At 35.6% G+C, this 12,898-nt stretch overlaps 4 non-coding genes across 4 annotated transcripts; all 4 read left to right on the forward strand.

Moving 5' to 3' along the window:
- The first annotated feature begins 1,273 nt into the window (after window positions 1–1,273).
- On the forward strand, window positions 1,274–1,347 carry TRNAN-GUU (transfer RNA asparagine (anticodon GUU)). The gene has a single exon. It is a non-coding gene; the product is annotated as a tRNA-Asn (tRNA).
- Window positions 1,348–5,446: 4,099 nt separating this feature from the next.
- Window positions 5,447–5,520, forward strand: TRNAN-GUU (transfer RNA asparagine (anticodon GUU)). Its single transcript has one exon. It is a non-coding gene; the product is annotated as a tRNA-Asn (tRNA).
- Window positions 5,521–8,207: 2,687 nt separating this feature from the next.
- On the forward strand, window positions 8,208–8,281 carry TRNAN-GUU (transfer RNA asparagine (anticodon GUU)). The gene has a single exon. It is a non-coding gene; the product is annotated as a tRNA-Asn (tRNA).
- Window positions 8,282–12,380: 4,099 nt separating this feature from the next.
- On the forward strand, window positions 12,381–12,454 carry TRNAN-GUU (transfer RNA asparagine (anticodon GUU)). Its single transcript has one exon. It is a non-coding gene; the product is annotated as a tRNA-Asn (tRNA).
- The last annotated feature ends 444 nt before the right edge of the window (window positions 12,455–12,898 follow it).

The following is a 12,898-nucleotide window of genomic DNA, read 5'->3' on the forward strand; positions in this document are numbered from 1 at the left end:
AAAGAACTTTACAAATTGAAAATAAGTGAACAGTCCTAAGAAGATATAGAGAATAAGCTAAAAATTCACAGTGACTTTTAGCCAGAAGAATAAGAAAAATGTATTAATATATACCAGATACTGGGATCCACTGGGTTAATTCTGAGAAGTTGATTCAATTATTTAAAAAGGGAGTAAGTTAATCTTGCAACAGTATAGTAATACAAGTTTCAGCAGTTGAAATTGGACCCCTAGCAATCCGATATCACTTTTTTATGTAGCATTATGGGGCTACAACAAATTGGTGCAAGTTTGGAGCTACCATAAGTGTGGCTTATAGTCAGTTACTCACAGGAAATGTGGTGTATCAGCTCTTTGAATCAACCCCAAATTGTTTGCATGCAATTTTCAAGACAACTATATGTCACTCCACATTCCTCTGGGGCATCAGAAGAAAATAAAAACAGTGAAGAATTTTGGTCTGGAATGTTATTCTTCACTTGATATATTGCAGCAAATTTTGGTTGCAAAATCTTATCTGGAGAATGCGGACTGGATTACATTTAGAAATAACATCTCAAAAACTTCCATTAGCCTCAAGTTTAGTGAAATCCCATTATCGTTGGTATTTAGTACCTTAATGATTTCATAAAATGTTTCCTTCTTTATCACCATTGTGTTGGAGACTTTGTGGGGCTGAGGAAACTGTCCCACATCTGGTGGCACTGTCCCAACTAACTTCCATTGTGGACAGAGATACATTGTCTTACTTACCTTCTCATTGGAATTTTAATGCCCAACTCCCTGTCATATTCCCTTTTATCTCATTATATTTCTGATATTCCTAAGTATACCCACAAATTTATAACACATATTTTGAGTGCTACCAAATGCCATATAGCTTTATATTGAAAAAACTCAGTTCCACCATTCTCTATCTTTATTATAAATACAATTTGGCACATCTATCATTGTGAATACATCACCAGAATTTTTCATAACACTGCAAATAAGTTCTCATATACTTGGATCCTTGGACTAACTGAAATCCCCCTATTTCAACCCTTTTATAACTGGATTGATTCGCCCCCATCACGACTAAGATATTTTCACACCCTGACAAAATTCTCAATTTACAGGGTATAATCCTGTTATTTCTTACTTTGCACAAGTTCATATTATAGTGTCCATTTGTAAGAAATGATCCAAGTTAGAAACTTTTAAGCAGTTTAAGTTCAGTTCTGCTGGTTCATCTTCGCTTACTGATAATATCCATTAGAAAGCACTTTCACGTGTCTCTGTGGCGCAATTGGTTAGCGCGTTTGGCTGTTAACTGAAAGGTTGGTGGTTCAAGCCCACCCAGGGACGTGTTTAGTATTTGTTATTCTGTGGCAGGAGGATTCTTTATTTGAAGAAATTTACCTGGCATTTGTCTTCATTTTACCTCAATACACAAACTTACATGGAAATTAACAGCTATGACTTTACTAACTCTACATCCATGGCTTTCCAACTAGTGTTAGATAATAATAGAAAGAACTTTACAAATTGAAAACAAGTGATCAGTCCTAAGAAGATATAGAGAATAAGCTAAAAATTCACAGTGACTTTTAGCCAGAAGAATAAGAAAAAATGTATTAATATATACCAGATACTGGGATCCACCGGGTTAATTCTGAGAAGTTGATTCAATTATTTACAAAGGGGGTAAGTTAACCTTGCAACAGTATAGTAACACCAGTTACAGCAGTTGAAATTGGACGACTAGCAACCCGATATCACTTTTTTATACAGCATATGGTGCTACAACAAATTGGTGCAAGTTTGGAGCTACCATAAGTGTGGCTTATAGTCAGTTACTCACAGGAAATGTGGTGTATCAGCTCTTTGAATCAACCCCAAATTGTTTGCATGTAATTTTCAAGACAACTATATGTCACTCCGCATTCCTCTGGGGCATCAGAAGAAAATAAAAACAGTGAAGAATTTTGGTCTGGAATGTTATTCTTCACTTGATATATTGCAGCAAATTTTGGTTGCAAAATCTTATCTGGAGAATGCGGACTGGATTACATTTAGAAATAACATCTCAAAAACTTCCATTAGCCTCAAGTTTAGTGAAATCCCATTATCGTTGGTATTTAGTACCTTAATGATTTCATAAAATGTTTCCTTCTTTATCACCATTGTGTTGGAGACTTTGTGGGGCTGAGGAAACTGTCCCACATCTGGTGGCACTGTCCCAACTTACTTCCATTGTGGACAGAGATACATTGTCTTACTTACCTTCTCATGGGAATTTTAATGCCCAACTCCCTGTCATATTCCCTTTTATCTCATTATATTTTTGATATTGTAAGAAATGATCCAAGTTAGAAACTTTTATCCAGTTTAAGTTCAGTTCTGCTGGTTCATCTTCCCTTACTGATAATATCAATTAGAAAGCACTTTCACGTGTCTCTGTGGTGCAATTGGTTAGCGCGTTCGGCTGTTAACCGAAAGGTTGGTAGTTCAAGACCACCCAGGGACGTGTTTAGTATTTGTTATTTTGTGGTATTAGACAAAATTTACCAGGCATTTGTCTTCATTTTACCTCAATACACAAACTTACATGGAAATTAACAGCTATGACTTTACTAACTCTACATCCATGGCTTTCCAGCTAGTGTTAGATAATACTAGAAAGAACTTTACAAATTGAAAACAAGTGATCAGTCCTAAGAAGATATAGAGAATAAGCTAAAAATTCACAGTGACTTTTAGCCAGAAGAATAAGAAAAATTTATTAATATATACCAGATACTGGGATCCACTGGGTTAATTCTGAGAAGTTGATTCAATTATTTAAAAAGGGAGTAAGTTAATCTTGCAACAGTATAGTAACACAAGTTACAGCAGTTGAAATTGGACCCCTAGCAATCCGATATCACTTTTTTATGTAGCATTATGGGGCTACAACAAATTGGTGCAAGTTTGGAGCTACCATAAGTGTGGCTTATAGTCAGTTACTCACAGGAAATGTGGTGTATCAGCTATTTGAATCAACCCCAAATTGTTTGCATGTAATTTTCAAGACAACTATATGTCACTCCGCATTCCTCTGGGGCATCAGAAGAAAATAAAAACAGTGAAGAATTTTGGTCTGGAATGTTATTCGTCACTTGATATATTGCAGCAAATTTTGGTTGCAAAATCTTATCTGGAGAATGCGGACTGGATTACATTTAGAAATAACATCTCAAAAACTTCCATTAGCCTCAAGTTTAGTGAAACCCCATTATCGTTGGTATTTAGTACCTTAATGATTTCATAAAATGTTTCCTTCTTTATCACCATTGTGTTGGAGACTTTGTGGGGCTGAGGAAACTGTCCCACATCTGGTGGCACTGTCCCAACTAACTTCCATTGTGGACAGAGATACATTGTCTTACTTACCTTCTCATTGGAATTTTAATGCCCAACTCCCTGTCATATTCCCTTTTATCTCATTATATTTCTGATATTCCTAAGTATACCCACAAATTTATAACACATATTTTGAGTGCTACCAAATGCCATATAGCTTTATATTGAAAAAACTCAGTTCCACCATTCTCTATCTTTATTATAAATACAATTTGGCACATCTATCATTGTGAATACATCACCAGAATTTTTCATAACACTGCAAATAAGTTCTCATATACTTGGATCCTTGGACTAACTGAAATCCCCCTATTTCAACCCTTTTATAACTGGATTGATTCGCCCCCATCACGACTAAGATATTTTCACACCCTGACAAAATTCTCAATTTACAGGGTATAATCCTGTTATTTCTTACTTTGCACAAGTTCATATTATAGTGTCCATTTGTAAGAAATGATCAAAGTTAGAAACTTTTAAACAGTTTAAGTTCAGTTCTGCTGGTTCATCTTCGCTTACTGATAATATCCATTAGAAAGCACTTTCACGTGTCTCTGTGGCGCAATTGGTTAGCGCGTTCGGATGTTAACTGAAAGGTTGGTGGTTCAAGCCCACCCAGGGACGTGTTTAGTATTTGTTATTCTGTGGCAGGAGGATTCTGTATTTGACAAAATTTACCAGGCATTTGTCTTCATTTTACCTCAATACACAAACTTACATGGAAATTAACAGCTATGACTTTACTAACTCTACATCCATGGCTTTCCAGCTAGTGTTAGATAATACTAGAAAGAACTTTACAAATTGAAAACAAGTGATCAGTCCTAAGAAGATATAGAGAATAAGCTAAAAATTCACAGTGACTTTTAGCCAGAAGAATAAGAAAAATGTATTAATATATACCAGATACTAGGATCCACTGGGTTAATTCTGAGAAGTTGATTCAATTATTTAAAAAGGGAGTAAGTTAATCTTGCAACAGTATAGTAATACAAGTTTCAGCAGTTGAAATTGGACCCCTAGCAATCCGATATCACTTTTTTATGTAGCATTATGGGGCTACAACAAATTGGTGCAAGTTTGGAGCTACCATAAGTGTGGCTTATAGTCAGTTACTCACAGGAAATGTGGTGTATCAGCTCTTTGAATCAACCCCAAATTGTTTGCATGTAATTTTCAAGACAACTATATGTCACTCCGCATTCCTCTGGGGCATCAGAAGAAAATAAAAACAGTGAAGAATTTTGGTCTGGAATGTTATTCTTCACTTGATATATTGCAGCAAATTTTGGTTGCAAAATCTTATCTGGAGAATGCGGACTGGATTACATTTAGAAATAACATCTCAAAAACTTCCATTAGCCTCAAGTTTAGTGAAATCCCATTATCGTTGGTATTTAGTACCTTAATGATTTCATAAAATGTTTCCTTCTTTATCACCATTGTGTTGGAGACTTTGTGGGGCTGAGGAAACTGTCCCACATCTGGTGGCACTGTCCCAACTAACTTCCATTGTGGACAGAGATACATTGTCTTACTTACCTTCTCATTGGAATTTTAATGCCCAACTCCCTGTCATATTCCCTTTTATCTCATTATATTTCTGATATTCCTAAGTATACCCACAAATTTATAACACATATTTTGAGTGCTACCAAATGCCATATAGCTTTATATTGAAAAAACTCAGTTCCACCATTCTCTATCTTTATTATAAATACAATTTGGCACATCTATCATTGTGAATACATCACCAGAATTTTTCATAACACTGCAAATAAGTTCTCATATACTTGGATCCTTGGACTAACTGAAATCCCCCTATTTCAACCCTTTTATAACTGGATTGATTCGCCCCCATCACGACTAAGATATTTTCACACCCTGACAAAATTCTCAATTTACAGGGTATAATCCTGTTATTTCTTACTTTGCACAAGTTCATATTATAGTGTCCATTTGTAAGAAATGATCCAAGTTAGAAACTTTTAAGCAGTTTAAGTTCAGTTCTGCTGGTTCATCTTCGCTTACTGATAATATCCATTAGAAAGCACTTTCACGTGTCTCTGTGGCGCAATTGGTTAGCGCGTTTGGCTGTTAACTGAAAGGTTGGTGGTTCAAGCCCACCCAGGGACGTGTTTAGTATTTGTTATTCTGTGGCAGGAGGATTCTTTATTTGAAGAAATTTACCTGGCATTTGTCTTCATTTTACCTCAATACACAAACTTACATGGAAATTAACAGCTATGACTTTACTAACTCTACATCCATGGCTTTCCAACTAGTGTTAGATAATAATAGAAAGAACTTTACAAATTGAAAACAAGTGATCAGTCCTAAGAAGATATAGAGAATAAGCTAAAAATTCACAGTGACTTTTAGCCAGAAGAATAAGAAAAAAATTATTAATATATACCAGATACTGGGATCCACCGGGTTAATTCTGAGAAGTTGATTCAATTATTTACTAAGGGGGTAAGTTAACCTTGCAACAGTTTAGTAACACCAGTTACAGCAGTTGAAATTGGACGACTAGCAACCCGATATCACTTTTTTATACAGCATATGGTGCTACAACAAATTGGTGCAAGTTTGGAGCTACCATAAGTGTGGCTTATAGTCAGTTACTCACATTAAATGTGGTGTATCAGCTCTTTGAATCAACCCCAAATTGTTTGCATGTAATTTTCAAGACAACTATATGTAACTCTGCATTCCTCTGGGGCATCAGAAGACAATAAAAACAGTGAAGAATTTTGGTCAGGAATGTTATTCTTCACTTGATATATTGCAGCAAATTTTGGTTCCAAAATATTGTCTGGAGAATGCGGGCATCGATCCCACTACCTCTCGCATGCTAAGCAAGCACTATACCTTTTGAGCTAATTCCCCTTCGATGTTAAAAGCATTTACACCACTCACACCAAGAGGACTGGATTACATTTAGAAATAACATCTCAAAAACTTCCATTAGCCTCAAGTTTAGTGAAATCCCATTATCGTTGGTATTTAGTACCTTAATGATTTCATAAAATGTTTCCTTCTTTATCACCATTGTGTTGGAGACTATGTGGGGCTGAGGAAACTGTCCCACATCAGGTGGCACTGTCCCAACTTACTTCCATTGTGGACAGAGATACATTGTCTTACTTACCTTCTCATTGGAATTTTAATGCCCAACTCCCTGTCATATTCCCTTTTATCTCATTATATTTTTGATATTGTAAGAGATGATCCAAGTTAGAAACTTTTATCCAGTTTAAGTTCAGTTCTGCTGGTTCATCTTCCCTTACTGATAATATCCATTAGAAAGCACTTTCACGTGTCTCTGTGGCGCAATTGGTTAGCGCGTTTGGCTGTTAACCGAAAGGTTGGTAGTTCAAGACCACCCAGGGACGTGTTTAGTATTTGTTATTTTGTGGTATTAGACAAAATTTACCTGGCATTTGTCTTCATTTTACCTCAATACACAAACTTACATGGAAATTAACAGCTATGACTTTACTAACTCTACATCCATGGCTTTCCAGCTAGTGTTAGATAATACTAGAAAGAACTTTACAAATTGAAAATAAGTGAACAGTCCTAAGAAGATATAGAGAATAAGCTAAAAATTCACAGTGACTTTTAGCCAGAAGAATAAGAAAAATGTATTAATATATACCAGATACTGGGATCCACTGGGTTAATTCTGAGAAGTTGATTCAATTATTTAAAAAGGGAGTAAGTTAATCTTGCAACAGTATAGTAATACAAGTTTCAGCAGTTGAAATTGGACCCCTAGCAATCCGATATCACTTTTTTATGTAGCATTATGGGGCTACAACAAATTGGTGCAAGTTTGGAGCTACCATAAGTGTGGCTTATAGTCAGTTACTCACAGGAAATGTGGTGTATCAGCTCTTTGAATCAACCCCAAATTGTTTGCATGCAATTTTCAAGACAACTATATGTCACTCCACATTCCTCTGGGGCATCAGAAGAAAATAAAAACAGTGAAGAATTTTGGTCTGGAATGTTATTCTTCACTTGATATATTGCTGCAAATTTTGGTTGCAAAATCTTATCTGGAGAATGCGGACTGGATTACATTTAGAAATAACATCTCAAAAACTTCCATTAGCCTCAAGTTTAGTGAAATCCCATTATCGTTGGTATTTAGTACCTTAATGATTTCATAAAATGTTTCCTTCTTTATCACCATTGTGTTGGAGACTTTGTGGGGCTGAGGAAACTGTCCCACATCTGGTGGCACTGTCCCAACTAACTTCCATTGTGGACAGAGATACATTGTCTTACTTACCTTCTCATTGGAATTTTAATGCCCAACTCCCTGTCATATTCCCTTTTATCTCATTATATTTCTGATATTCCTAAGTATACCCACAAATTTATAACACATATTTTGAGTGCTACCAAATGCCATATAGCTTTATATTGAAAAAACTCAGTTCCACCATTCTCTATCTTTATTATAAATACAATTTGGCACATCTATCATTGTGAATACATCACCAGAATTTTTCATAACACTGCAAATAAGTTCTCATATACTTGGATCCTTGGACTAACTGAAATCCCCCTATTTCAACCCTTTTATAACTGGATTGATTCGCCCCCATCACGACTAAGATATTTTCACACCCTGACAAAATTCTCAATTTACAGGGTATAATCCTGTTATTTCTTACTTTGCACAAGTTCATATTATAGTGTCCATTTGTAAGAAATGATCCAAGTTAGAAACTTTTAAGCAGTTTAAGTTCAGTTCTGCTGGTTCATCTTCGCTTACTGATAATATCCATTAGAAAGCACTTTCACGTGTCTCTGTGGCGCAATTGGTTAGCGCGTTTGGCTGTTAACTGAAAGGTTGGTGGTTCAAGCCCACCCAGGGACGTGTTTAGTATTTGTTATTCTGTGGCAGGAGGATTCTTTATTTGAAGAAATTTACCTGGCATTTGTCTTCATTTTACCTCAATACACAAACTTACATGGAAATTAACAGCTATGACTTTACTAACTCTACATCCATGGCTTTCCAACTAGTGTTAGATAATAATAGAAAGAACTTTACAAATTGAAAACAAGTGATCAGTCCTAAGAAGATATAGAGAATAAGCTAAAAATTCACAGTGACTTTTAGCCAGAAGAATAAGAAAAAATGTATTAATATATACCAGATACTGGGATCCACCGGGTTAATTCTGAGAAGTTGATTCAATTATTTACAAAGGGGGTAAGTTAACCTTGCAACAGTATAGTAACACCAGTTACAGCAGTTGAAATTGGACGACTAGCAACCCGATATCACTTTTTTATACAGCATATGGTGCTACAACAAATTGGTGCAAGTTTGGAGCTACCATAAGTGTGGCTTATAGTCAGTTACTCACAGGAAATGTGGTGTATCAGCTCTTTGAATCAACCCCAAATTGTTTGCATGTAATTTTCAAGACAACTATATGTCACTCCGCATTCCTCTGGGGCATCAGAAGAAAATAAAAACAGTGAAGAATTTTGGTCTGGAATGTTATTCTTCACTTGATATATTGCAGCAAATTTTGGTTGCAAAATCTTATCTGGAGAATGCGGACTGGATTACATTTAGAAATAACATCTCAAAAACTTCCATTAGCCTCAAGTTTAGTGAAATCCCATTATCGTTGGTATTTAGTACCTTAATGATTTCATAAAATGTTTCCTTCTTTATCACCATTGTGTTGGAGACTTTGTGGGGCTGAGGAAACTGTCCCACATCTGGTGGCACTGTCCCAACTTACTTCCATTGTGGACAGAGATACATTGTCTTACTTACCTTCTCATGGGAATTTTAATGCCCAACTCCCTGTCATATTCCCTTTTATCTCATTATATTTTTGATATTGTAAGAAATGATCCAAGTTAGAAACTTTTATCCAGTTTAAGTTCAGTTCTGCTGGTTCATCTTCCCTTACTGATAATATCAATTAGAAAGCACTTTCACGTGTCTCTGTGGTGCAATTGGTTAGCGCGTTCGGCTGTTAACCGAAAGGTTGGTAGTTCAAGACCACCCAGGGACGTGTTTAGTATTTGTTATTTTGTGGTATTAGACAAAATTTACCAGGCATTTGTCTTCATTTTACCTCAATACACAAACTTACATGGAAATTAACAGCTATGACTTTACTAACTCTACATCCATGGCTTTCCAGCTAGTGTTAGATAATACTAGAAAGAACTTTACAAATTGAAAACAAGTGATCAGTCCTAAGAAGATATAGAGAATAAGCTAAAAATTCACAGTGACTTTTAGCCAGAAGAATAAGAAAAATTTATTAATATATACCAGATACTGGGATCCACTGGGTTAATTCTGAGAAGTTGATTCAATTATTTAAAAAGGGAGTAAGTTAATCTTGCAACAGTATAGTAACACAAGTTACAGCAGTTGAAATTGGACCCCTAGCAATCCGATATCACTTTTTTATGTAGCATTATGGGGCTACAACAAATTGGTGCAAGTTTGGAGCTACCATAAGTGTGGCTTATAGTCAGTTACTCACAGGAAATGTGGTGTATCAGCTATTTGAATCAACCCCAAATTGTTTGCATGTAATTTTCAAGACAACTATATGTCACTCCGCATTCCTCTGGGGCATCAGAAGAAAATAAAAACAGTGAAGAATTTTGGTCTGGAATGTTATTCGTCACTTGATATATTGCAGCAAATTTTGGTTGCAAAATCTTATCTGGAGAATGCGGACTGGATTACATTTAGAAATAACATCTCAAAAACTTCCATTAGCCTCAAGTTTAGTGAAACCCCATTATCGTTGGTATTTAGTACCTTAATGATTTCATAAAATGTTTCCTTCTTTATCACCATTGTGTTGGAGACTTTGTGGGGCTGAGGAAACTGTCCCACATCTGGTGGCACTGTCCCAACTAACTTCCATTGTGGACAGAGATACATTGTCTTACTTACCTTCTCATTGGAATTTTAATGCCCAACTCCCTGTCATATTCCCTTTTATCTCATTATATTTCTGATATTCCTAAGTATACCCACAAATTTATAACACATATTTTGAGTGCTACCAAATGCCATATAGCTTTATATTGAAAAAACTCAGTTCCACCATTCTCTATCTTTATTATAAATACAATTTGGCACATCTATCATTGTGAATACATCACCAGAATTTTTCATAACACTGCAAATAAGTTCTCATATACTTGGATCCTTGGACTAACTGAAATCCCCCTATTTCAACCCTTTTATAACTGGATTGATTCGCCCCCATCACGACTAAGATATTTTCACACCCTGACAAAATTCTCAATTTACAGGGTATAATCCTGTTATTTCTTACTTTGCACAAGTTCATATTATAGTGTCCATTTGTAAGAAATGATCAAAGTTAGAAACTTTTAAACAGTTTAAGTTCAGTTCTGCTGGTTCATCTTCGCTTACTGATAATATCCATTAGAAAGCACTTTCACGTGTCTCTGTGGCGCAATTGGTTAGCGCGTTCGGATGTTAACTGAAAGGTTGGTGGTTCAAGCCCACCCAGGGACGTGTTTAGTATTTGTTATTCTGTGGCAGGAGGATTCTGTATTTGACAAAATTTACCAGGCATTTGTCTTCATTTTACCTCAATACACAAACTTACATGGAAATTAACAGCTATGACTTTACTAACTCTACATCCATGGCTTTCCAGCTAGTGTTAGATAATACTAGAAAGAACTTTACAAATTGAAAACAAGTGATCAGTCCTAAGAAGATATAGAGAATAAGCTAAAAATTCACAGTGACTTTTAGCCAGAAGAATAAGAAAAATGTATTAATATATACCAGATACTAGGATCCACTGGGTTAATTCTGAGAAGTTGATTCAATTATTTAAAAAGGGAGTAAGTTAATCTTGCAACAGTATAGTAATACAAGTTTCAGCAGTTGAAATTGGACCCCTAGCAATCCGATATCACTTTTTTATGTAGCATTATGGGGCTACAACAAATTGGTGCAAGTTTGGAGCTACCATAAGTGTGGCTTATAGTCAGTTACTCACAGGAAATGTGGTGTATCAGCTCTTTGAATCAACCCCAAATTGTTTGCATGTAATTTTCAAGACAACTATATGTCACTCCGCATTCCTCTGGGGCATCAGAAGAAAATAAAAACAGTGAAGAATTTTGGTCTGGAATGTTATTCTTCACTTGATATATTGCAGCAAATTTTGGTTGCAAAATCTTATCTGGAGAATGCGGACTGGATTACATTTAGAAATAACATCTCAAAAACTTCCATTAGCCTCAAGTTTAGTGAAATCCCATTATCGTTGGTATTTAGTACCTTAATGATTTCATAAAATGTTTCCTTCTTTATCACCATTGTGTTGGAGACTTTGTGGGGCTGAGGAAACTGTCCCACATCTGGTGGCACTGTCCCAACTAACTTCCATTGTGGACAGAGATACATTGTCTTATTTACCTTCTCATTGGAATTTTAATGCCCAACTCCCTGTCATATTCCCTTTTATCTCATTATATTTCTGATATTCCTAAGTATACCCACAAATTTATAACACATATTTTGAGTGCTACCAAATGCCATATAGCTTTATATTGAAAAAACTCAGTTCCACCATTCTCTATCTTTATTATAAATACAATTTGGCACATCTATCATTGTGAATACATCACCAGAATTTTTCATAACACTGCAAATAAGTTCTCATATACTTGGATCCTTGGACTAACTGAAATCCCCCTATTTCAACCCTTTTATAACTGGATTGATTCGCCCCCATCACGACTAAGATATTTTCACACCCTGACAAAATTCTCAATTTACAGGGTATAATCCTGTTATTTCTTACTTTGCACAAGTTCATATTATAGTGTCCATTTGTAAGAAATGATCCAAGTTAGAAACTTTTAAGCAGTTTAAGTTCAGTTCTGCTGGTTCATCTTCGCTTACTGATAATATCCATTAGAAAGCACTTTCACGTGTCTCTGTGGCGCAATTGGTTAGCGCGTTTGGCTGTTAACTGAAAGGTTGGTGGTTCAAGCCCACCCAGGGACGTGTTTAGTATTTGTTATTCTGTGGCAGGAGGATTCTTTATTTGAAGAAATTTACCTGGCATTTGTCTTCATTTTACCTCAATACACAAACTTACATGGAAATTAACAGCTATGACTTTACTAACTCTACATCCATGGCTTTCCAACTAGTGTTAGATAATAATAGAAAGAACTTTACAAATTGAAAACAAGTGATCAGTCCTAAGAAGATATAGAGAATAAGCTAAAAATTCACAGTGACTTTTAGCCAGAAGAATAAGAAAAAAATTATTAATATATACCAGATACTGGGATCCACCGGGTTAATTCTGAGAAGTTGATTCAATTATTTACTAAGGGGGTAAGTTAACCTTGCAACAGTTTAGTAACACCAGTTACAGCAGTTGAAATTGGACGACTAGCAACCCGATATCACTTTTTTATACAGCATATGGTGCTACAACAA

This window comes from Taudactylus pleione, unplaced genomic scaffold (genome assembly GCF_031769625.1).
Source record: "Taudactylus pleione unplaced genomic scaffold, aTauple2 ptg001569l, whole genome shotgun sequence".
Taxonomy (NCBI): Eukaryota; Metazoa; Chordata; class Amphibia; order Anura; family Myobatrachidae; genus Taudactylus; species Taudactylus pleione.